The 27,537-nt window shown below is 43.6% G+C and overlaps 1 protein-coding gene across 2 annotated transcripts in view; it reads right to left on the bottom strand.

Moving 5' to 3' along the window:
* The window catches only part of SND1 (staphylococcal nuclease and tudor domain containing 1), a 2,043,911-nt gene that overhangs the window by 352,846 nt on the left and 1,663,528 nt on the right, over positions 1–27,537 (bottom strand). The window lies entirely within an intron of this gene.

Below are 27,537 nucleotides of genomic sequence, written 5' to 3'. Positions count from 1 at the left end.
TGTAGTCTGGCGACGTGGGCGAGTGGTGCCATGTAGAAGTTGAATAACGTTGGGCTGAGAGATGAGCCTTGGGGTACGCCGCAGATGATCTCGGTGGCTTTGGAGCGGAAGGGAGGGAGGCGGACGCTCCGAGTTCTTCCGGAGAGGAAAGAGGTGGTCCAGTCTAGGGCCTTCTCTTGGATTCCGGCGTCGTGGAGGCGTGCTCTTAGTGTGCGGTGGCAGACTGTGTCGAAGGCGGCTGACAGTTAGTACACACGGACTTGTGCTTGCAACAGAACATCCCATCCTTGCTGCAGTGCTACATAAGCAACAGACCTAGAAGTCATCTATACAATTTCTGCACTGGGTTTGTACTAATGCCGTTCTGGTGACAAGGTAAACTGTTTGCAGCAAGCACACTTCTTAGACCCTCATTATGAGGTCTCTGTATTTCCTGTTGCACAGGAATTACAGGTAAAGTGTGAATACTTTAGCCCGCTGTTGCGCCATGGCGTAATGAGATGAAGATGGGCATAAACACAGGCCAAATGCCACTGGTTCAGATGTGGCATTCCAGATTAACCTGGTAATTCCCATTTATCAGGAGACCATCTATATGCATCCTCTAACACCACATGCTGAAAGTACCGATACCTGCAGTGTTGCTAAATTTGGGAGTGTAAATACCGAGGACGAATCCCTGCAAAATCTTTGCTGCTCCTTTAATTTATTACCTCCATTCAGTCGGATGGGGTGATGAGCCAACATATGACTAACACCGAAAGGATTACAAAAATGACTGGTCCCATGGAATGCGACAATGCCATCTTTAAATAACTGATGACTAAGAGCCTTTTCAACAAGCATAGAGCAGTGCTGGAACTCAGGTCCTTTGCTTGCTGAGTAGACACCAGGATGGACCCTTCCCTTTTAATTACAATGTGATGCCACTCCTGGTCAATTGTTTCCATGGAGACTCGATGCCACCCTTTCTACAGCTGCCCGGAGACCCTGGCTGTGCTCTCGTCCCCTCCCTGCGCAGACAACACATCCGATCGAATGAATTTTAGCATTCTGCATAATTAAGATGTACACTGTAGCTCATTCAGAACTTTAAAGGAGCCGTCCATCTGCTGCAACATATGGCACCCTGCAGCCGCTGACAGATACTCCTTTCCTGGAACAGCAACAGTGGACACCAGCCCCAGACTCCACGTAGGCACACACTGCGAGCCCGCGCTTCATGTGTCCACGTGCTTTCATGCGTCATCTTCGTAAAAGGAAGAGGACTACACACAGTTGTCATTTTTCATTTATGTGGGACAACAAAACGTGGCTACTACACTGGCTTTACCCAAAAACCACTGGCCCCATTTTCCAAGTTTCAGCCCTCACGGTGCATGCTCAACGCTCCGCTCACCAGACCAAACTCTGTCGGCACTGTCCGAGTCCCATCTGCGATGGGTGAATAGGACTCACTCTAGTCTAGAGGAAGCGTATTAATCCCCTGGATTACACAGCTCGAAAGGTAACAAAGGATGGGTTTATTTAAGACTCAAGGTGCTTCTCCCATTTGGTGGCATTTTTTTATGCATCTTTTGAAGCAGAACGCTAGGTGGCGCTCTCCCCTGAAAGAACTCTCAATATGTCAGCACACACTAGGCGTTTTACTGACCCCGCTTTCGTTCCCCATTAAGGTGACTGCAGAAGTCCCTGAAGAGCAGACTACCTTTCAACAACTAGCATCACTTCTGGAGAGTCAGCAGGGCATTATTTCACCACCTGATGACTGCGTCTGGAATTTTTTTTTACATGAAAAAGAAACTTCATCCAATTATGTGAGTTTTAGAAAACTTTTAAAACCTGGTTGTTTCGGCAAGTTTATGTCTAATCCGGATGCTAGTTGCTGTCTTCTGTTACCTTTGCACCAAGAGACCGTATGGTGAACGTCCGCTCTACAAGTTATCTATAACATAAGAGGTGAACAATTAACAGGAGACCCATTTAAACCAGTGGTCATGCATTTTGAACAAGAATTATTCAGATGAGAGTAGTTTGTGAACTGTATAATAGGGCATCGTGCAGTTTACGGCTAAGCGTCTCTTGAGGCACCAGTTCTGTACATCACTCTGCTCTTCCAACCAGGGCTTTACATGTGTTCCAAGACATACGAGGTGTGGGCACTCTCTCGCTTTGGCCCTGTACCTACCTACCTTTTTAATAGCAAGCCACGCCATTCCTTTACTCCAAAGATAACAATGCAAACAACCTACTGGTCTCCCGCAGTAGGGCCTGTGAAACACAGGCATAAGGACACCGGGGGTAAACTGGGGACCAGACAAATTAAGTGATAAGTAACTTATCAATATTACCAATGTACACAGCAGCACCTCAGTTTTCTTCACAAATGTATGCCTTTTCTTTTTAGGAGGTGGGAGTCATTCTTGTCCGAGAAAACCTTGGGGCGGAAGGCAGAACGGAAGACCGTCTTTCTCAGAAATGGTCCACGCACTGGTGCCCACGGGCCTCCTGCTTCCTGAAGATGTGCGGGTTGCCACAGCCTGCAGGCAGCGCGCCAAAGGGCTTTTCATTTTGCCTGGATAGCTAGGAGTCAGAGAAAAGCGGACGAAGGCCGAGGAGAGGCCACCGATGCATAAAGCTAAAGCGAGCTAAAGCCACCCGAGGTCCTCGTGCACAGGGACGCGAGTGGTTTCAATATGAAGCGATGGATTTCCGCTGGCGGAAGGCTGAGAAGATTAAACGCGGCTTACGGTTTAGAGAGGCTAAAGATTTTGTGATACTCTTAGTGGATAATACCCAAGGCCGTGCAATAAGGCAAAATAGCCAAACAGGCCGAGACAAGGTGTGCAGCATACAATGCGGCTTAGGGGAGGGGTCATGCAAGGGTAAAAAGGTGCGCAAGCAAAGGCTACTATCTGGGCCAACAGAAACTGCGACCCTTTGTACGGGAGACCCAAGCATGGCATACACAGGTCCAATTCTTTAAATTTGGGAAACCAGACATGACACCAACATTGTACGGAGCTGATGGGGAATGTGGGGGTAGGGTGCACTGATGGTGAAAAGGTTAGGCATGATTTTGGAAGGTAGGAGGACAGTTGTATATGTATCTGAAAGTACACACTAGCAAAAATCGTTACTTACAAAAAATGCCCAACTCAAATTTGCGGTCTAGAATAATCAGATCTGTAGAAATCTTACTTAGGATTGGCTCCTTCTAACATCGCTGACAGGTGAGCTACTCTCCTAAAAGAACGAGAAACCCATGTGTTTGTGCAACAGTATCAAAGATCTGCTCTGACTGTTAGTTCAACCTGTCAATCATTCATATTCACAAGGTGTTCAGAGTCTCAATGAGGCATAGGAAGGCCTGACTGACCAAGGGTCGCCTTTTCAATCACATAAACCAACTTGAAGAAGCCCAGGAAGGTTTGAAGAAAGCCATCCTTGGCTTCTCGAGGAGCCCTTTTTAGGCAGCCAGGAACAGCAAACGAAATGGAGATTTGTAATCCAAGATGCCAATCACTGTGCCAGGAAAGCCTTGTACATCCTAGGAACCACATCACAATACCAATACGTGAAACTGAAACATCCTCTTGCAGCAGCCCATGGGGAGAGCCCAGGAGATCCCGGTCCATTCCAGGAGCTCTCTCAAAGCAGCCATGTGAGATTGAACAAGAATTCAGTTCCAATCTAGGAACCCACTTTAAGCAGCCGCACAGGGGCAAACAAGTTGCATCTCATCTTAAGTACCCTTCCTTAGCAGCGCAGCAGTGGCAAACCCTGGATTTCACATCCAAGGAACCCTCTCTCAGCAGGTGAAGGGGGGTAACCTGGTGTCTCAACCCATGAATCCTAAAACACCCAAGGGTATGAAAGAAGGTAGCTCTAATCCCAGAAACACTCAAAAGCCCAAGCGTGTTAAACAAAATGTCTTCCCCATCCTAGCAAACCTACTGAGAAGTAAACGGGAGGGAAGCAAGGGCTCTCTTGCTTCCAGGAACCATCACCTAGTAGCACAGGGAAAGTAACTAGAGAAAGCAGCCTCCTTGGGAATACAGTGCACAGCAAAAATTAATCCAAATAAAGATCTCTGCGTCTTCTGCCCCACACCTACCACCTTTTCCCACTGATAGGGCTAGACCTCGACTGTAATGTCTTTCATCTACCAGCTGTGTTTTTTGAGGTGACCAGGGCCAAACAACATCAAAAAGCTGGGACAACCGAGCTGCATTTAGAACCAATGGTTGGAACAAAAACATACATACGCGGATTTTGTGGAAAGCAAATAAGATAAAACCGAAGGCGTTAAACGCAAACAGGGTACATGTGCAGAGGCGATAATGCGACAGTTGGATTGAGAACAAAAACTACTGAGTCTAAAAAAGAATGCCTGCACTTTTATGAAATTGATCCACTGATGGTAAGAAACCCATGCAACACAATACAAAGTACTCAAGCGCGGCTGAAACAGGAATACATATGACAAAGACGGTAGCAAAACATTCCAATAACGGTGCACAATGACTAGCTTGCACTCTTCTATTAGCACACAGCACGAGCAGAGGGGCAAGATGGCTTTAATAAAAGTAGGGTAGCGTGGAGGCTTCCCCACTCTTGGATCTTCCAGAGTTAGGACACATGCATGTAAAACCCACACAAAACACGCGCAAGCTTTTAGAGTCTCCTTGCCTTCCACCACAGCAGATCACGATAGTACAGGAGTGCCAACAAATGCTACAAAGCATTCAGTTTCTAAAACTAATAAACGGCTTTGGAAAGAATAATTTCCTCGTGAAACTCTGGAAAAAGAGCACCGAAGCCATGAAATACTTTACAAGCGTGCCATGGAACCACTGAATGCCTATTAAGCGCACAGAGTAAATAGCAAACCAGATGAATGAGTAGATGCTCTCGAGTGAACTGTATACTGAGGTAGTATAAAAGCACCAGATTTTAAACAACTGAACAAGCAGGAAGTGAAAAGAGAAGAATTATACAAGTCCGGACTACTTGGAGAGTCAAAACCCTGCTTTTATGGCATACAAGGGAAGAAATCCAACAGACAACTTGAAGAAACACGATAGGACTCATACTTATGTAGATTAAGCAATGAATAAGCCTGGAGTCCCAAGTACACATTAAAGTATAGAACTCTCAATATTCGGTAAATGATTAACAGGGCACTCAATCTCTCCCACTCTGGTAGGGATACTAGCAATACATTCTTTAACTAAACTGTAACCGCCTACCCAACCATTTTCACGCATGGCCTAAGTCCCATAATACATATATTACAATAGAAGTACGTTGAGCCTAAACTTGATGTGCAAGTACTGACATTTATTCAAACTGCTTTTATTTATTGTTACAAAAACAGTTCATATTCTCGTTTAGAAACGTATCAAATAGATATACAATTTTAAAGATTTCTAAGTTTCCTCCCCTCAATGTAAGCACCCTCCAGTCACTTTCTTCTCAAAAGTGTTACATTAAAAATGCTGGAGGAATCTACAAATTCGCGCCATCATTCACACCTCATATGCAACCAACAACTCCCACACCAACAATATGGGGACCAGAAAAACCTGGGCATTATAAGCTGACCAGCATTGAGGATCGTACTAAACTACGCAACACAGGTTGTCAATAGGAGACACAATATTATAAGCACCTGGACAATACAGGCAACGTGTACTGGCATAATGTTAGAAATCGGGATAAACCACCCTTGATGTGATCATTTTACAGAGATATAATATGGTGGAGTAAGCTAAACTTATGTAAGTCACTCATGTATGCCTTTGAAATGAAGTATTGATGAAGAGAGGTATTAGTGAAAGCTGTTGCCATCAAAACTATGCTGGTCAACATATACTGCCAAGGTTTTTCTGGTCCCTATTTTGTGTGTGGGAGCTGTTGGTTGCAGAGGAGGTGTGACTGATGGCATACATGTGTAGACTGGTGAATGCAGTATGCCACCAGCGTTTCTAATCACTTTTGGGAAAGTGGGGGAGGGGGGGTTCTTCTATTGAGGGGAGAAATCTTAGGCCGGTATAATGTATCAAAATGTATATCTGTATGATAATTTTCTAAATAAGAATATGAAATGTTTCTGTAAGAACCAATAATAGCAGTTTGAATAAATTGCAGGCTTTTGCATTGAGTGTTTGACTCAACATACTTATTGCAACATTTATTTTGGGACTTAGGCTATGCATAAAAATGGTCGAGTAGGCGGTTACTGTTCAGTTCGGGAATGTGTTGTGTCCCCTGGTTCGGCACCCACAAACATTTTCAGGAGCCTATTTTCTTGTTTTTCCCCAGGGATACAAGTAATGCCTGTGGCACAATGTTGGGGAAATAGAGTGGGGGTGTTCCTTTATTCATTACCTTGAGAAGTTTCATTTGAAATAAAGGTCACTAACATTTTGCGATTTTTTTGTAATGAGAGTTTTACTTTTATTGTTATTTTATGACTTGCATCTAAGAAAAAGAACCAATTTCTTCCTGCCCACACATGTATCCTGGCTCCCACCTGAACAGTAATAGAATGAGACTGCTTGTTAGAAAGTTTACTCCAAATTTGTCAGCTGCCTTCATCTTCAAAAGGAATCAAAAAAGAAAGAACAAGAAAAGAAATCGCCATCACATTGAATTCCCCAAGTGCCACTATGAGGAAACACAATATGAAAAGCGCTAATTTGATACGCTAGCCTGAAAGCAGCATTATATTAGCAAAATGCCACATTATAGTTAATTCAATATGACATTCTGCTGAACAACAGGCTTTTGTTAATGAAATATGAAAGTGGCTAATATAATGCCACAGCCACATTTACATATTGTATTAGCCCGCCTTGTGTATTACTGTGTTGCTAAATCATGGAGATTTTAAGGGACCAGAATATTCCCACCCAGCTTTACTGCTGTGTGTTTGAGTAGAGCCATGGAGGTAGGTGGCATCTTTCACCGCTCCACTGAGAGGGGAACTCTTTTGCTAACGTGTCTTCAGATTTGCTTAGGATACCACATGCACCGTCAAAGGAAACTAACACGTCCGTGAACTTCGTAGTATTGTATGTAGGGCCATCTAGCTGGAGTCCTACTATTTTACAACAAGGTCTTGGAAACCTGGTACGATTGCTTTCTAAAGTAGGTGTTTGGCCCAAAAAAGCAGACAGTGCCCTAAATTCAGGAAGCACACGGCCCTCTTCAAATTATGGGCCATCACTATATGCGGTGCAGGAACCGGTGACCTGTTTGGAAACTCTCTGCTTATTTTGTGAGTACTAAGCTGCTAATAAGCGCATGGCTGCCGTCTCCACGTTCAGCTACCATGTAACGTCCCTTGTTTTGCTGCCTTCTAGTAACAAGCCAATGCAGGTGGATGACTAACCGTGCAGAAGAGGCAACTACAAAGCTGTCAATCAGCCAAACTATACACACAAATATGTCACGGCACTATTGATATTCAATTAATTTAGAGGGGGAGAAAAAAAAATGCTTTTAGACGGAAATCAAAAGCAAGTTAAACTTAAAAACAAAATCTTTATAAGGTGCTCTACAACGTTATTTTTCAATCCAAACTGACCACTGAAAAAAGAATTGCCCTGGGAAGCCTTTTGTGTTAACAAGAGACCAAGCAGAAAGTCTCCACGCACAGTAGCACAGTGATTAAACAACCCATGTAGTAGGTCCCCTTCAAAAACCACCACAAAACTTGCCTGAAAAAACCTGGGATTCTATAGACAGCAGTGCTGGTCTTTAACCCAGCGTATTGATCCATAGTAAATTTAAATGGTGCGCTCACTTGCATCCAAAGTACACCACCATGCAAATTCATTACAAAGCACACAAAAGAAAAAATACACTTACCGGCCAATCAAAACACATGCCCTGCTCTTGAACCCATGGGCTACAGAACAGGCTAAACAGAATGTTGTCTTTGTCAAGGTCTGGTTTTGCAAACTTTACTATTGGAGAAGCTGCTTGGGGCTAGGCATTGAAAAAAAGCAGGCACAAATAGTTAATCAATCTTAAAAGACACACACACATTGCTATACTAGTCTCTGGCACGTCAGGGGGCTACTTTGTGCATGGATGGGCTCCTTGTTAAAGGGTAGAGTGCTGTCACCTAGTAAGTCAGCCAATGGCTAAAGTGGGAAGCCCCATGGATCCATGCTGAAGTAGGTTGAGTGCAAATGTTAATGACAATATAATACCAGTGGATGAAGAGGGCTGGCTGGAAGCTCCTTTAAGTATATTATACATACAACTTTATTAAAATTAATCGGACTTTGCACTCAGCAGATCTAAAGCTTTAGACTAAGCCTGGTACCAAAGTTGAGGACCAACTAAGCCTGTTGATGGAGACTATCAAGTCAAAACTTGTCGAAGCCAAATTTTACATGGAATTGGAAATGACGGTTAGAGTTGCAGATCCTAAGGCAGACTGAATCAAAGGCAAATACCTACAGCCTGTCACTTATAAAAAAGAGTTGGACTGACAAGCTGCTGAAAGAGCTGTAACCTTCTATGGAAAAGAAATACGCGGGAAAAGATTCATTAAAATAAAATGAAATTCAATCAGGCAGCCAGCCATCTGCTGTGTGGCATTTCTGCACCGGCACCTCTGCAGCCCAGTGCTGGCGCCACCTGGGAGAGCGGAGCAGATGGAAGCAGAGAACATGGCTGCACGCTGTCTCAGCCATGACTAAACTTTTTTCCCCACCCTAAGCGCCAGTCTGTATGTGTACCTCTGTCCACTCAAATGTTCAGTGAATTGGGAGCCCCTGATGTAGCATAAAGTAGCAAGTCTCCACATTTGTTGCCTTAAAAGGAAAGAAGCTAAGCTATGCCAGAAGCAAATCCGGAGCCATTCCATCGTCAAATCCTTGAACCTCCCAAAAAACCACTGATTGACCTAGTTTGAAAATATCTTCAGGGCCCTTCTTACAATGCTTAAGGTGTGCATACCACTGGAGATGTGTGCATGCAGCCTGGTCACTGCTTCTGTGAAACTGGTAAAACTCCTCATCAAACAACTTCGGAGTCATAGAAACAAAGCCTCCTGTAACTATTGCACCTGCCTGGGTGTTCCACCAGCATTTCTTGCCTTCTTGGATATGGGATGCCTTTTCAGATGGGGACTTCATTGTTCAGTCTTCAACACTTGACAGTATGATGCTCCAAGGCTTGCTCCCACTGTCCTAGAATGAAATAGAGTTTCTGAAGCTTCCAAACTACAAAAAAGTGTGATGATGCGCCCCTAGGTCCTTTTTCTTTTTGGGGGTCCAAGAGTGCAGAAAACACTTAAACAATGCCAACAACCTGCTGCTTTATGGCATTGTGCTTACTCTAATGCAACCCACTACTATCCTGAGGGTGGGGAGGAGAATGCGTCAAACATATTGGCACCTATTGGCCACCATCTTCAGGCCCGGTTACGAGGTGCAGCCACCTGCCTCTTCCAGACTGTCATCCTTTTAAGGCAAGCCAGTGGCAGGCTAGACACAGCTGCAGCAGAAGACACTGCCGTCTCCAACGAGAAGACGGCCTAAATAGAGAGCTGGATGACAGCATCCTGAAGCAGGTGCTATCAAAGGCTTTTTAAATCCATGGCATCATTTTCATTTTGTGTTTTTTAAAGGTCGCATATGGACAAAAGGAGAGTTAAGACGCTTGCTTTAAACAGGATTCACGAGCCTGTCCAGTTTAAAGTTTAAACAGGTAGGTAGTGAACAGAACAGGTAGGTAGTGAACAGAACAGGTAGGTGGTGAATAGAAACACGTTTCCTTGAAGCGATTTCACAGTGACATTAATTGATGGTTTCATTTGGATGGTGACCAATTATCACATCTTCACCACTGATGTCAGTCTTAAGGTCAAACTCTGAAAGAAAATAGGCCCGGGCATCAAAATAAAAGCTGCCACCATTAGTAAATTAGGTAGCTAATGAGGAGGTCAACGATTTTCAAATCGGGGCAGTTTGGAACTACTAAAGACACTGTATGAATATTTTGTAAGGTATGGAAGATTGCATGGATTTGAGCTTGCTGCAACCAATATTTGTTTTAATATCACAAAAATAAACAGTAAAAAATGGCCCAACAGACAATAAAACAAGGTCGGAAACTGAAAAATACCCACACACTGACCTTTCATACCAGCCCATCAGGCCCTGTCTGATTGCCTTGTAGGCCAGGTCGAACCTGATCAGACCCCATGAAAAATTAGCGTCAAGTTTGACTTGGCCACTGCACATATAAAGGACGGTATCTGAGGGTAGTTCAATGGCACTTTTTTGATTCAACAGATGGCAGGACCCTCTGGTGTCCATTGCCTCCCAATATAAACCATTACTGTTCACCTAAGGAGCAAGTCCATTGCAACACTCTTCTGGAAGGGTGTATTCAAACTTCACAGAGGGATTACAGCATACCTCAGCATGCACGTAGCCTCTAGGCTCAACCTAAAAATTATAACTAAGGCTCCCTGTTTTCTGTTTTTACTGATTTTTACAGATAAAGACAGAAAACCATATATTTTCTTGTCTGTATTTATTTTTAAATGAGGATAAAAACGGAAATTGGGTGCGTATTAAGTGATTCTAAATACACTTTGCCATGACAGCCACGCCAATAACTGTGTGGATTGATCGGTAACGGGGCTAAAAAAAGGAATTTTAGTAAAGCGGATTTAACAGCAGTAGATATGCACAAGGCTGACACTGAAAAGTGCATATTTTCATATAAGTGCATTGATTTATCTTCTGCAGGTGTTCAGATCACTGAAACCTGGCAGGCATTCAAGCGTGACTGCATATTTATTGGTTAAATAAATGCCGAAATATACTATTTTCAGCTTTATTTTCTTCACAAAACCCATAATAAATATGGATAAATACAGAACAAAATGCCCAAAATATAAATACCATAAAACCGGGAGCCCTAATTATACTACACCTCCTTGTGTGGCACAAAGGTGTGGACACAGTGAGAGCAGGAGAAGTCTGATGCTTAATGTATCAGGACTCCTGGAAAGTGGTTAAACCCATGCAGTCAAATCTCAGTATGAAGGCCTGAGTGAAATCTAGATTTCTGAAGAACCACAACAGGAGTCAAACGAGTCAATGGGGATGAAGGCTCCTGCTACCAGAGGAAGAGCTGGACCCTACCCCCAAGGAAGCAATGCTACCTAAATTAGAAAAGATGTTGGTCACCCAGTGTCTCGGAAAAGAAATTAAAAATATAAATAATAATTTACTGCAGGCCATTTCAGGATAGATTTTTTCAGCTGTAGATTAAATCTTTAGGCGTTCCTTATTAAATGGCTGCCTCTGGTGACTTCAAGCCAAAACTGACTTCAAGGGACTCGTGCCCATTTACAAGGGTAATAAGAACTGCAAGTGTATAAGACACGGGCTTGCACTGGAACTCTACCGGTGTCTGGTGGAGTACACAAAAATACCTCAAGCAGGAATTTCCTTAATAAAGCAATGGTGGCAGGCACAATTTCCAACCATCCTCAGTGGGCAAATGGCCTTCTAGACTCCCATGCAATGCACTAGAGGAAAAATTAGGTAGAACCTCATTTGATGACTTTCACTGAAGTATATGGAACCACGGTACATGGAACATGTGGTCCTGTCCGCACCATGGCCAATGTGCCAGCCACCAAGATCTTTCTGGAAGAGGGCATCCCAACATTGAGACCATTTCAACTGCCAATGTTTTATTACGGTTATTCAGATGTTAGATTTATTTTCCCTGGTTTAGGACAGCTGCTCTATTTAGTTTGTTAGAAACGTGATGCTTTAAGTGGAGTAATTCCCCCAGAGCCAAGTGTGACCGCCCACAAACTTAAAAAAGGCGACCTCCCTGATAAAGCCGGCAGCAGCAGACATGAGCATGCATGTGGGTGGAACCGAACTGTGGTGCCTGACCATCCCCATGAGGTGGCTCCATGCCACAGGCAGGTGTGGCCTCACTCCAGGTGTGGGGGGGAAGGAATGAATGGCTATTTCCTGCACCGCATGAGCCATGGCACTGGAGCAGTGTCACTCACCCCGTGAGAAGCCACTGTAGCACTCAGTCCTAGACCAGATTGGCACACTCTAGTTTGTTAGCTAGGTCCCGACAGGGCTATAGCAATACCCTCATAACAGAGGGAAAGCACTATTGCCCAGCTTCCCCGATGGAACAGGACAAGCCACCTACACATGGTGGTGCAATCACGGCAGCCACTTATGTGAGCCCACAGCTACTCATCCTGCAATTCACTGATGTGACGAATCCACAATACGCACCCTAGTGTTGCCACGGCACTGCATCTAAGCCAATTAAAGATCACTAATTGCCACAGAAGCACGCTGTGTCATAATCTATCATTAAAAATAGCCTGTTTTGAAAAAAAACACCCACAAGGTCGGTTACTTTAGCTTGAGAAAAAGTCAAAACAACCGACTGAGTCAAGGTAAAAAAAACAAAAAAAAACACAAGGACGGAATGAATGCGTAGTTCTTCCTCTGGTGTTAAGCACCTGTTGCGATGCTAGAACAATTGAGCAGTCCATTCCTCGCGGTGCAGAAAATGCACAACTTGATCAAAATCAGATAAGGAACTGCAAACGCTCAGCAGTTTGTCTGAATATGCTTAGATTACCTTGGAAAGTAATTGCATCAATTTGAGGAGTTAGACGACTGTGTGCAGATGTTTTTATAATGCGTAGGGAACACCTGGCTCAGTCGGAGGCTACATTCACCAGATGAGAACCGTGTTTCTCACGTATCAGGAGCTCTCTTTTGTGGGGGCAGGGCTGCAGTGTGAGGCAAGAAGGCAACGAACAGGCAGTGTTATTAGGGGAGAGGGGCACAATTCTTTCGGCACTTCTAAGTGATGAAAACAGCCGAATCAATCCGGTCCGCTTTGGAGCACAAACCGGCATGCAAACACAACTGGGGAAGATACAGAAAGTACACGGCACCTTCATTTCTCTGCTAAGAAGATCTGCGTTTGTGCAGCAGCATCCTGCTGAACCTTTGGTAGCTTTGTCGCAGTTCTGGATAATCAGGAAGAGCAGATATCCAACACTGAACACCTAGGTTCCTCCTCTAGCTACAGTTATTTGATCAAGCGGATAGGGTGCAGAGGACGAAGGGTCCGTGGTTTGATGAAAACAACGGCCTGGAGTCTTCTGAATAAAGATACAGCCCCGCCAGGCCCCAACACTGAAACTCACCAGGAAACGGACTACAGCGAACAGTACATTTCAAGGTAGAAGAGAATTCAGGCTGTCATCAATTCATGTCAGTCCTGAGGCTGTAACTGAGCACCAGAAACTCTCAATTCCAATCATCGCAATTCACTCACATAGCAATAGATGCTTTGCATCCCCTACTGTTAATTTTTCAAAGGATTATGCTGACAACTAGAACTTGGCTTCATTTATTGCAACACTAAGACCAATTTAGTGTCCCTGCTCTGATGTAGCACTGGCCTTTGTGAAGACCCTGGCTTTTTGGAGTTTGGGACCTTCACAAAACACAACTCCGATTTAGATTATAGAACTGAGTTACGAGGCAGGTGAAGCTCCAAGCTTTATGAATCCAACCTAAAGCATAAATCTGGCACACAACTTTGTTACGGTACAGTTAGGCTGTGTTATGATAACGTTAAGGGTCAACTTGTAACCCCACTGGGATACAGGCTAGAAGTTTTTGCTACAGAGATGGATTTTAACAGTTACAGTCAATTAAGAGGGTATAAAAGACTTCAAACTAAAAAGAAAAAAAAAATGCCTGTGATGGGCAAACCTTTGAGTGCCGTGCCCATGAGCTGCACCGGGCATAAACAATCTGAGTCATACGAGAAAACCTTGAGTACAGCCATCGCTGGAGAGTCTGGAAGCAATCCGACCAATCTTTGCTGATCTTGCAGTCCTACGGCACAAGCCCAGTGCCGCAAGAACATGCTGACTCACATAAACCCAAAACAAGGATTTAGACCCACCCTTTCACAAATTTAAATACATTTACTTTACTTTCCTCAAAAATCCTGGAAGGCACCCGTTTTGGGTGGACCATTTTTTTCCTGTTCATTCCTTAATAAGACTATACGCAGAATCCTGAAAGATGCTTCTTACAAGCAATAACATCTGTAGAAAAAGGCTGACAAACAAACCACTAAAAATGTTTTTTAAAAGACGCTGATGAGCACATAATATTCATTAAAATTATAAAGAGAGCTTGGAGCAGACACACTTCGACTAACAGGTTTGCTATTCAGTGATCGCATTTTGCAAACAATTTAAATATTCTGCAATGGTGAATGAACTGTGCGTGTCCAACAAAAAAAAAACCGAACACATTTGATAAATGTACAGATAAGGGGATCTAAAGTTAATGAAGAATAAAGTAAGAGTAGGTCACTGTTGCTTCCCAAACACAAGCAGATCAATCTGAAAGTTCAGATGGCCTTGCTGAATGTAAAGCGATGTCGAGATTCTAGCACTAAATTCTGCTGATGGAGAAAGTGATCAGTAGAAGCGTGGATTCACTTAGAAGATAGTATGTTGGTGTGGTGACCAATAAGACACTAATATCTGGCAAAACAGCTCACCGCGTAACAGGTGAGATTGTAATGCTGACGGCACCTTCGGCACATGCTTTGGTTATATATATTAACAACGTATGGCACCATTGGCATTAATAGTCAGTAAGGTATTCACCATGGGTCCAAAAGCCATAGCAATAAGTTAGTCACCCCACATTTGGAGGCAATATATCATCAAGTGGTCACTATCCTATTGTATGATTTTTGGCCTACAAATTCTTTGATGGCATGAATACCCCGGCACTCTTCATCTCTGCACAGATAACCAAAGGGTGAAGGTGGCACTGAAATCTAGAAAGGCAATGCTCTTTAGTGAAAGGCAGAAGGGGGTCACTGGTGCACTTCTAGTCTGCCTTGGTTGATCAGGACAAGGTTTCCCCGTGTATGAGCGCAAGGAAAGAAATTCACAAGGAACAGCAAGTGCTGAAGATTTCCTTTAAGTGGGGCACAGCCACGCAGCTCTGTCACCTTCACTCGCTTCCTTTTTCAGACTTCAAAAATTAAAACCTCACATTTGATTTTCTGCCAGAAGATCTGACAGTCGCTGGAAGCGTCCATGGCCCCGGGGGAGGGGCGAGGCTCCTCAAGGCATCTCTGTTAAAGGCAATTTCTTCAGTAATAGATTGTGTGGCAGTTTGGGGAACAGAGGTTTCGTGTCATTAATAGAGTCGCAGCTTTTTCCATCTGTCACAGGTATCCTTGTCCCGCTGATAAGGTTGCCAGTAGAGGAGCAGGGACACACACACACACACGCCAGACACATCGAGCCATCCTGTGTAAGTGCCTCACAAGTGGGAAGATTCTTGGGACCTACCAATGTGTGGCTCCTGCTCTGGAATCCAGGGAGTTTGATTCAGCTTAAGCCTTTCCATAAGTCCTGGAGGAGGGCAGTGTGAGTTTGCCAATTCCTGTGCACAGGCATCTGCAGAGAGGGGCAAACACAGAGCAACTCTGAACTAGGCAGCTGCTGTCAAACCAAGAGAAGGCTAAAGAATGAGGGCTCATTTAACTAACCAGAACAGAGGACACGCTCTCTGAACATATGGCTTAGATGTTCTTGCAACACGATCCTCTCCCAGACCATGAGTTCGGACTAGACCACAGCATAGGAGACAGCTTGTGGTTTTATAGCCTGATGTGGAAGCTGGAGCCTAGTTATTATATCTAGTGCTATTCCCTCCCCTCCCAACTATCCTGTCTTTTTCATGTGTATATTCCCCTTTATTTGAAAAAAACGCGGGACGCTTAGAAACAGGCAGTACAATCTGTTACAACAAAAAATAAGACCTACAATGAACGGGATATGCACTTTTATGTACAGTGTATAATGATTGTATAGTTAGTGACAAGACAACTCACTGATAGGGGACGCTGTTGGGAGCTTTAAATCTAGCCAAGACCTCAAGCTATCATTGGCCTGCTGATTTGTGAGATTTTTTCCTAGAGCTACACCAAAATCTAGGATTACATTTTGTGAGTGAAATGAGCCCGATTCTAGCACAAATGTACACCATAAGCAGGCTTTCACTGAAAAGGGATAGAAATATCAAAATAATTAAAATTAAATAAAGAACCCCCAAAGAGGAAATCTACAAAAAATATATTCTCCAAAACACCTCCTGGAATAAAAATGTAAATCATCTTTTAAAAGGCTTATGGTCTGACTGGATCTACTGTGAATTGGCGTATGCCAAGGCACTGTTAACATTTGTTAACCAGCAGAGCAGCTTTCCACCTACAGCTTATGTCTACCCGGGCACTTTCAGCTAGTATCACCTTTGCACACGTTCTAATTTTCCCAAAATGTAATTGATCATTGACATTTAAACATGGTTGAGAATACATGAACATGAGGTATCAAACACCCACGCAAGACTCATACTTGACCTCCCATGCCACACCTCAGGAATCTTCACTTGCTCCCCATTCACAAGTGCAGCCAATTCAAACTTGTCACACACAAATGCAAAGTGCTACACAACACAGGACAGGACCAGAACACCCACATACACTTTCACCAACCCTCCAGGCACCTACGCTCTGCCACACAGACACACACACATCCACAAAAGCAAAACTGAAGGTCGCTCATTCTCCTAGATCGCACCCAACACATGGAACAACCTCCCTCAACACATAGGAGCCTCCTCCTTACTACTTGAGTTCAGCATGAAGCTGGAGACCTGGCTCCGCGGATAAGCACCTTACGGGCCACACGCCTATACACCTGCCCAAGTGCCTGGATACACTCTCAGGTGATTAGCGCGCTATGCAACTCAACATAACACAAAATAGAAGCTGAGCAACAAAACTATTTTTTTTCATAGCATCATTAACAAATGAAGCAAAGAAATGTTCAACAGGAAAGAGGAGCCTGTAGCCTGAGGGTCACAAGTTAATGGGTACATCAGCCCTGGTAGGACTTCAATCTACCTTAAGTTGGTAGACAGAAAACTATTGATTTTGACAATACCAAGACATCCACCTAACAGTGCTACACTAAAATCGCAAGAAGCCTTACCCTCCCAGAGGAGACTGGCTTCAAGGGTGCCAACGTATTTAGAAATGCTGAAAGCAATATGCTTTGGTCTGAAATAAGATCCTCAGCTGAGATTATGCAAACAGATTAATATTGCTGCCTTCTCCCGCACCGATCTCCCGCAATGTTTGAACCAGTAACCCCAGAGGAAGTCTCTAAAGCCCCTGTCAACCAAACCAACAAGCCACTGAAATAATTGTGGGCAACAGAAGTGGTAATCTCTCAGAGATAGGGGCTTTGGATGATATATCTTGCAAAAAAAACGTTATGAGTGATGATAAATCAATTGAAACCTGGATAATATTGCGATTAATCCTCTGTGGCGATTTGGAGCACGGTGGGCAGGTCTTTCACACAGTGATAAAGTGGGCGAGAAGTTGCACGTTAGTTGGAGGCAGCTATTACATGAACACTGTGTTAAACGGGCCTCTGCCGAACCAATAATGCCACTTTAGGAATAAAAATGACACAGCCGCAGACGGCATTGTCAATCGTAAATAGCTTAGCTTCCCTCCATTATCTCGCCAATCAATGGTCATTTCTTCATTTCCCTGCACGCAGGAGGCAGAAAGTAACAACGCGTTGCCCACTGGCAGATCCATTTCAGTGTTTTAGAGCCATGTCTTGTTTAAACAACCACTGGCAAAGCCAATCTGTCTGGCTGGCAATCTTTTGGGTTTGTCAGTGCTTCTTTTGTTTAGTCTTTTTTTAAATGAAGGGTTGTTGTAGGAGTGGTCAGGTCCTCACCAATATTAATTTTAAAAAGTAAATAAATGTGGGGAAAAGCATTTTTTGCTCTTAAAAACATGCATGCTGCCTCCCTTGCACGGAAGGAAACATTTGGATATGGACAGCTCCTTTTGAAAAAGCAGAATGCTGCCGCTCACAGTGAAGTTGATCAATGGCTGAAATGGGCTAACCCATTGCTCTATAGTGTAAGCTATGGTGGGCTGAAGAAAAATGTGCAGGATAATGAAATGAAAGTCCCTTTAAGTAAGCATATTAAACATATATTTACTAAAATCAAACCGTCTTGGCAAACACCAGACCTAAACAGATAAGTGGTGCTTTCAGCATAGGATTAGGGCAGCAAGTCAACATACCTCTTTCCAACAATTAACATACAGATTCTTTAGGGCTCGACAGAAAGTACACCAAACAGCAGCTATAGAAAGAGCTCAAAAGAACCAGGAAACATATTTTTGACATTTGGGCTCTCCATTTGCATACCAACAATGCCATTTAATACAGCTGTCTGCAAGACCAACTGCTACCAGTTCGTGAAAATATACACAGAGTGTTCTTCGGCTTAACCCAGATCTGTATTTCTATTTTATTTCAAGCCACTGTTTGGCGTATCATTCTACCTAATATTGAGTATTGGCATTGCAATGCATGGACACTTTTACATCTTTCACAAGTGCACCAAACAATCGCACATTAAATTCTTTATCCCATAGAGACACTGTATACAGAAAGAAATCAATTTTTATTTTTTCACTTCATCACAGTTTACTGGTTAAATCAAGACTCAAAATGCAAGCCAGACCAATTAGCTTTGCTAATGTTTAGTTCCATTTGTTGCTATCTGGTGCACTTTTTTTGGGCACCACAAGGCATTTGACTACAGTGGGACTAAAGTAGGTTTTTGTTTAGAGCTGGGCAGATGGACTGCCGCCAAGAAGTGGTGACTGTCCTGTCCAGTGCATTAAAAGTGCACCGATGTCAATTGCACTCTAAATATGATGAGCAAGACAACAGCCACTTTTTAGCAGATGTCCCACTCCACCAAACTCTACATAAGACCCTTAACTTTCTGCCTAGACTCTCCTGTATCCAGAAGCTGTGTGAATTAATAGACTTGCATTTCAGCCACAAGTCGCTCATATCAGATTACAGCAATCTTAAATACATGGTTCTCAAATTACTAAAGATACGGAGCACTCTACACTTCATGCAGGCTTCTCGTGCCCCTATATTTTCCCTTAGGAAGGATACAGAAATGCAGGACCCCGCTCTAATCCACTGTATGCTGTTTTGGAGTTTGAATGGCCTCAGAGTTTGAAGCAGACAAAACTCCTGTGCTTTTGTGCAGCGAAGGATATGGCTTAAATTACTATCCGGTGTAGAGACAAGTAACATTTTGTAGGGCCTAGAAAGGTTTGAAAATCTAATGAGACATCCAAATGGCTTCTCTAATACAGGATTTCAATTTGGGTTTACTTCAGCAGCACAATGTGCGGAAGCAGCAAGCAAACACCAGGAACCCAAGGTACAGGCATGTTCCCAAAATGAAGGATTTCACCTTCTAACCAAGGCCTGAGATTAAAAAGGGAGATACAGACCAAAAGAGAACTACTACTCATCAATAGTACAAATTGAGAAATCATAGTAATAATTCGACTCTAAATAATTCTTAGAGTAGTCTACCCCTCCTGCACTTTCTGCTAGCATCTTCTATGATGGGAAATCCATGGTGAAAGACAGGATCTGTTCTCTGCTGCGAGTGTCCGTTTTGAAAGGTAAACTCTGTACTCGCTGCTCGTACTGTGTTAAAACATAGACCTAATACACACAGAGGCTATGTCAGTGTTGAAAGGTAGGTTTTAAAGTCCCTGCCCTGAGCGTCCATGTTGAAAGGTAGACCGCTGATCACAAGATACCAGGAATTGGATATGATGCAAAAGAAAACCAAACTCCCTCAACATTCCATCTTATGTGAGTCAGAGTCCGTGGGAACCTGCTCGCTCATATTCCCAAATTTTGTAATCAGGTTTTCATTTGTTTCTGTTCAACATTAATTAACTAGAAGGAGGGAAATAAAAAATGCAAGGCAACGGAACGGTGTTATCCAGGCAGTGGCTTCCTGAAGGCATGCCGTACGCAACATCTTTTCAGTGGTCATCCTGTTTGATTCTAGTTACTGGTATCATGGTTCAATTCAGTCACAGCGTTCTTTTGGAATAGATATGTCTTAGAATTAAAACATGTATTTTTACATGGTGTCATAGCTGCGGGACTAAACAACTAATGAACAGGTGTTTTAAATACATGCATGTAGCCACGCGCTTCAGTGCCCCTACATAAGGGCAAAAAAAAAAAAATGGATGGATAGAATGCAAAACAATGTCATGCATTCACCCCAGTACAGAGATCTGGGCCTAAATCAATTGTTTTTTTGCTCACCATGCCATTCCGTTTGAACCCAGCCAAAAGCAAATGATTATTGACCCAGTGCCCAATGGGAACAGCCCAGCCCGAACTCCCAGGCCAGGTCCTCCCTGGACTGGAAACAAGCATCCTGGGACCGGTTTCGGGGTTTCACCCTTTATCAGCCAGGATAGCTTGACTCCCTTGGCACGGAGAGCACGAGACCCACGTCTGGGCATACCCGTCCCACTCAGGGGTGAAAAATGCAAAAACAAGTGCAAAAAGGACCTAAATCCATAGTTTTTTTGCTCACCATGCCATTCCAGTTTGAACACAGCTATAAGCAAATCCTGGCCGATGAGGGGTGAAACCCCAAAACCGGTCCTAGGATGCTTGTTTCCGGTCCAGGGAGGACCAGGCTTGGCAGTTCAGGCTGGAATGTTCCCATGAGGCACAGAGTCAAGACCGATTTGCATATGGCCAGGTCCAAACTGGGGTGGCATGGTGAGCAAAAGAATGATTGATTTAACCCAGAGCTCTTGACTGGGGATGAATGTTTTGATTTGTTCTGCATTCCGTCCATCAATTGTGTTTTTTGCCTACATAGGGGCATCTCCCCTACTAAGGCGGAGGAACGTCACTCCAATGCTCTTTGAGCAGGAGAAATAATATAATAATAACATAGTTATTATCATTTTATGTTTCGCAGGTTTGGGGCTTGGTTGGGGCGGGGCTGGAGTCAGGTGAAGAGTGGTTTGCACACTCCAAGTAGGCATGACTGTCCTAGCCGTGTCAAACAGTCATGCGCACTTTCATTGTTCCCCACCAGCCTGGTGGGGAACATGGCCAGGCCCCCAGTCCCCATCTTAGCAGCGATCCACAGCGCTGAGACCAAATCACAACGCTGCATTGCAGCGTTGTGATTGGCTATGGGGAGCCTGGGTGCTTCCTGGTTAAGGAGAAAGAGCGTCCGTCGTACAAGATTAGTGGTATTTATATTATTTTGTGCCCCCCGCATCTCCAGCCTCATTCCTTGCCAGCCGCTACTGGGTAGCAGGCGTTCTATAAAGGCTGTAGGACAATACGATGAAACTTATAATGTGCCCCCTTACTCCGAAGGCAGAGGTCTGGAAGGAATCCAGTCAGGCACCAGAAGCACCAATGAGAACCCAGCCCTCTTTTTATTTTTTTTACGCTTTGCTGTGTTCTCAGAACAAATTGCTAGGGACCCATTCAACCTAATATGACCGATCTGTGCTCCAAGAACTTTGATTTTCATACTTGCCAATATAACCTATTCAGGCATTTTTTTTTTTTAAAGAAGATGATGGCTTTATTTTGGCTGGCTCCCACCTGAAATGGCCTCTCCTTAAATAGAAGTCGTTGAGAGAAATACATTCTCCCGATTATTGTTGTTAATCTTCCACTTTTCTCTTCTAACATGTTGGCAGGTATGCATTTTTAATGTAAATCGGGCCTGCCACCCGGTACACGGTCCCTTGTTCTACTGCATTTCAATTGAAGGACACATCAAGCTTTCTTGCCCGTTTGAGAATACGAATTTCTTCAGCAAGATATTAAAATACATTAAGGGAGATACAGTCCCTCGCTATATACACACACACACACACACACACACCCTACCCCTTCTAGCTTGGTGCTGTTACAAAGATTAAGGGAAGGGGGTCGACAAAGTGCACAGTGCAGACTCAAGATTCATTATAAAAAATAAATAAATAATGAAGGCTGGCCAGGCGGGGTCGAGCTCGGCGCGTAAAAAGTGTAAGGGAGCGGTACGCTTACGCGGAGGTCAGTTAACAACAGGCGTACACCACATAATGGTATAGTACCTCAAGGGATGCAGCGTTCATATTCATATAGGTAACGAGAACCATAGCGCGCTATGGCTCACGGGTATTCTTGGGATGATTAACACGCCAGCCCGAGCACGGTCACGCAATAGGGCTTCAGAAAAATACATCTCGGACTTTTAAACCTGCCTATGAGCTGAGTAGTATGGAATCCACATGGGCACAACGAACTGCTCTTAAAGGATGTTGCTTGCCAGGGCTTTAAGTAGGATAAAAAAAAGAGGGGGGTGCTCTACAAGGGGTGTTGCCTAAGAAGGTAGCTAGGAATCTTTCAAATTGGTATGCGATTTGTAATTAAAAGTGCTTTAAATGGGCAGATGCTATCCGGTACAGAGTACCTGCACTTCTCACCACTACTGCAATACATTTAATGTGAGTACCTGTATTTCTCAGGAGCAGAGGTACTATAATAAGTACACACACTTCAATAGTTCCATTTAAAGCACTGGTAATAATGGGTGTGGCTTGAAACATGTAAAGTAAAACCGTGCACTTCCCACAGTGACTAGTATTGTGGTGCGTCTATGTGAGCTTTCCGTTACTGCATCCAACAATATTACACAATAATGGACGTGAATCTAACACAAGCCAGACCCTATTGGCCATGCCAATGCTTTATTAGATAAATAACAATGATTTTGTTTAAAATAATTATCATTAAAATGTTTCAGTTCTGGAAATATAAGACCGTGAAATAATCATTTATGAAGCCTGGTAGTGGTCTTTGGAGTGTCTCAATCAATCCCGCTCTTCCCGGCACACCACTTTCCTCTGCACACTGTTAGACATGCCGTTTTTCTTCCATCTTTCCAAAATCCTCCATATGGACACTATCTCCTTCCTCTTCAGCACCCTCAAATCATTCTTGCCTGCACGCACTTCCTTGCATAGCCTCCGCCTCTACGCAAAAACACTGCACCCATTCCCCTATAAACACTGCATTCTATTTACTTTCTTCCCTGCCACTATGTCGACAACTACGTACCTCCTTCAAAACTTTCGTATGTAATCACAGTTCTAACTGGCACACATAACAAATGCTCTATGCGTTTTGTAGAGAGGATGAGCATTTATTATGAACATCTTTATGACCCACTGACCAGCAGTGTGAGCAGTTCGCTCCTTTCTCAGTCTCAACTTCAGCACTTTCAACTGTGCCCTGTTTTCAACACTCTCCTACAACCTGCATTTAAGCCGGTATATAGAAGCGGCTCCGTTCACAGTATGCACGATACAGGAGTAATATGCTGCACGAAATTAAAAACCTACAGGAAATATATACATTATAAAAAAAATGCATGAGAATTGAAAACGTGAAATGTTCACAAGGGCTGTGTCAATGCCATGGGTTTCCTTAATGATTTTTGAAGTAAATGTTCAGAAATCCATCAGTTCCCGCTTAAAGCTCTCGTGCTTGTGGTTAAAATACCTATCCTAAGTGAAAACGTCTCAAGGTGTGGTGGCTCCTATTGCCGATTATATAGAGTCCAAGGAGAGAAAACCAAGGCATTTCAGATCTAATTTAAATCTGGGAAATGAGGTTTTCAGGCATAGATTTTCTAGCGGTGAAAAACTATTCGATGATTGAGAAGATGAAAGAAGCCTCTGGGCACTCTGTACTAGCAAAACGATAAGCAGTGGGTAGTAGCAATCCCTTACTACAAGATTGCATCTCTTGTGATGAAAGGTTGAGGCAATCTATTTCCAACTACTAGTTTGACTCTAGAATTATCGGCTGACTGAAGCTTAAAACTATGGTTGATCACGGGAGCCCAGGAACAGTGAGCTTTAGTAGTCTCATCTTGAGTCTACTAAAGCACCCATAGCCACAGATAAAAGCAGAAATCAGATAAAATAGTCTTCGTAAAACTGAAATACTGACAAAAAAATATGTTCTTGACCACCAAGTAAACCAGGATTTCATGGATAAATATCCATTAAGGAAAAAACTTTTTTTGAGGATGGCATTTTGTGATCTGGAAGGACAACTTACTTGCCGTCGGTAACGCCTTATCCGGTAGAGACATAATCTAACCGCAGAATCCTTACCTTAAAATTTCCCAGGCGTCAGGCTGGACCTGGAAGCTTTTGTTCGAGCAATACCCTGGCACGCCGGTAGGCGGTGTAGGTCAGCTCCATGTGACGTCGTCGGGGTCGTCCACGCCGGAAGGGACGATCACGTCATGTATATAGGCATCACCTCCGTGTGTGTTGATTAACAGCATGAGTAGAGACATTGTTCAGTTTTTCAATATATTGTGTCACTTGAGCGCTCTTTAGTATTAATGATTGCATTGTTTGTTCTTTTCAGAAAGACGGTGGATCCAGAATACATATGGGCTATCACCGTCCTCATCAAGACAACCTTTATGTGACCAGTATAATTCGCATTATTTTTTTTCACATTAGCAGAGCAACTAACTTTGTAGGTCCTGACGCATGCCCCTGAACCCATTTTGGGGTCAACTATGAGCAGAAACAGACTGAAATATTTGATTAAATCCCTGTATCCTCTCATTTTAACTCTGTCCTAGGGGACCACTGAATAAAGTTGATTCAGCCCTCTGAAGATAGTTTTATTCACATGTATCCATATTTTCTTTGACTCTCACCTCACTGACACCCCTAACATTGCTCATTTCTAAAACACCTCAGCTTCTCCCCTTGGGGAGTTGTAGCCCACACCAGGGACCTTGCAGTCCGGGTGTGAGGGAACTCAATGAAGAAGAATGCCATCCTCGGAAGAGTGAGGGTTCCCGTCCTTTAAGAAGCTCTCTACGGATACTACATAACACACTACACATTCATACATTTTTATGTGTGTGCATTCTGCTATTTCTTCCGGTTTTTATGATTTTACCAAACGTACTTTTTTGTGAGTTTGATTATAGATAGTGAGAGGCCCAAACCATCTGGTTGGGCCTCTCCCGCTAGATACCTTGTGTGAATGCGATTTCACTATCTCCTGACAGGGCCAGTCACTATAATGTGACACTTCAAAGTGAAAGGCAGATGCGTAAGCTCAACTAATCAGTATGTTGTAAAGTAATACTTTAATAAATTACTGTGCAATAATCCGATTATACATCAGGTGAACTAATCAGCAGTATGTAATGGATTTGTCAAAATTGGCAGTGATATTAAATACTTACACATTCCCCTCTGCAGAGAGTAGCACATCCAAGTTTCTCCACTGCAGGAGTCGGAATACACCAGTCATCAAAATGAATACCCATCTAAAATGCTGAATATTCCAGTGCAGGTTCCTTTTGACGCTGATCGAGCCCTCCAACGAATTAATAAAACATTTAATCAAGTGGCAATTGACGCCTCGAGGGGCCAACCACTTCACTTAGAGTGTTTCCGCAAGAGGACACATCAAATCATGTCTCAATCACTACTCAACAGGAAGCATGTTGGATACTCGCCTCTCTTTTAAAGTCTAACCAAGAAGAATTCCTCATCCCCTAGAGTCACTTTAGCAGTCCTATGAAGGCTTTTGAGATCTGAAGACCGAGATGACAAGACATATGTTAATGTTACCTCATACGTCATCTGCGGGAGAGCAAAATTAATGTGGACGAACAGCTTGTCAGTAGTAGTCCAGATGCCAGACATGACGGTCAAGCTGCTAAAAAAGGTTACCTTACAAAATATTAAAAAGTTGCCTTATTATTCTTTAAATTGTCACTTGTGGTCTGTATTAACGCTCTTGATGTCAAAATAATCTTACAAACGTATGCAAACCTCTCCCAGTACGACGCCACCACAAAAAAGGGCACCCAGTTGACCACTAGCTGACCCAAACCACGACACCACATGACCACAGTCTAAAAGTCATGTAGCTCATACTTTCGAGAGAGCCTGATGTCAGTCTGAATGGGTCCTAGCCATCATAGGATCTACAGCAGGACCCTGTAGAGGCCACGTAAAAGCACTGTAAAGTTGCCCAACAGACAATTCAACTGATGCCACCCTCACTGGAATGTACCCCCGCCAAATTAAGCTAACTTCTCTTTAGATGCTGGGGCACAGACCAGTAAGGGTACAGGAGTGACCACTCTACAGCACAGCGTGTATTCTAGGTCAGCCTTCATTCCACTTCTCAGAAAGTACCTGAGAAGCATATAATGCTTGTGTAAGGGAGCTCAAGCGGTTTGGACTGTAAGCCCAACAAGAGTCCCTCAAGAAAGCAATGATGCAGGACTTGGATAGCAGAACACCAATACTGATACATATTCTGCCTACTTAAAATAGGAAAATGTCTACTTTTTATGTAGCACTTGCTACTGGTACTTTGATCAGCATTACGCTCTCCGAACCTGTGGCGGTAAGAGAAATACAAAAGTTTTCATCCTACAACCGATTAGATCAGGACCAGTACTACACTCTTTGTTGAGAGACTGGACACAAGCAATTGTAGAACATGCCACAAAAACTGCAGCACCTGTTTATAGCCCACCTAACAGTACATAACTCAAAGTTGTATTTTATTTCTTTTTTACAAACTCTGGCTTTTTAACCCTAAAAAAAATACAACCACTGTACCAGGCATTGCGTCAACTCCTGTTTGAACTTTGACCACCCTTTCAACTGTGTGCAGTAGGGTTTGAGGGCAGGGCCTGGCTGAAGGGTCGCCTACAGACTCAAACCACTTGCATGCAGGGCCTATGCCTAAACTAGACCCTGAACCAAGCCCTGCACGGACGGACATAAGCAACTGCACAAAGCCTTTGGCAGTAAACCCGATTGCTTTGGTCATGGCATGGCCTTTAGGATAGCCGTGCAATCTAGTTTCATTACCTTTGGTGTAATTTCGTTCAGCCATTACTTTTGTAGCAGGCAGCCAAAATTGTGATGGACCAAAAATGCAAAACACTCGTATTTTTTTAAATCCTGCCCTTAATGTTTTGCCACTTAGAAATTTTGTATGAAACTTGAGCTATTGATAAGTTGCAGAGCATGCTTACTTTGTACCAAATGTCATGCACATACATCAAACTGTGCCACAGATAACAGACAGTAAGAAAGGTCTTCTCAAAGTTGAGTGAAAGTTAACCAAGGCTATACAGCTAGGTAGTATTTCCTTTCAAGAAATCTGGATACTGATGAGCTTAGGTCTTTTCAGGGAATGGTTTCAGGACACAGCAGAATCCGAGTCAGAATGGGTGATTGGTGGGGTTGGGAAGAAGCGAACCAGGGGCAGGGCACAGGATGTGGCTTCTGGGTACACACCATCAAAAAAAGCACCATCGGAGGAGGAGCCTAGCGCGCAACCAAGATGGCCGCGTAGGCTTGTGGCTCCCGGGGGCCTCCGCAACCTCCCACGTCTATCCTGTCATAATCCTGATTTTTTCGATT

Source organism: Triturus cristatus, chromosome 4_1, assembly GCF_964204655.1.
Source record: "Triturus cristatus chromosome 4_1, aTriCri1.1, whole genome shotgun sequence".
NCBI lineage: Eukaryota > Metazoa > Chordata > Amphibia > Caudata > Salamandridae > Triturus > Triturus cristatus.
This window is presented reverse-complemented; position numbering and strand designations above follow the sequence as displayed.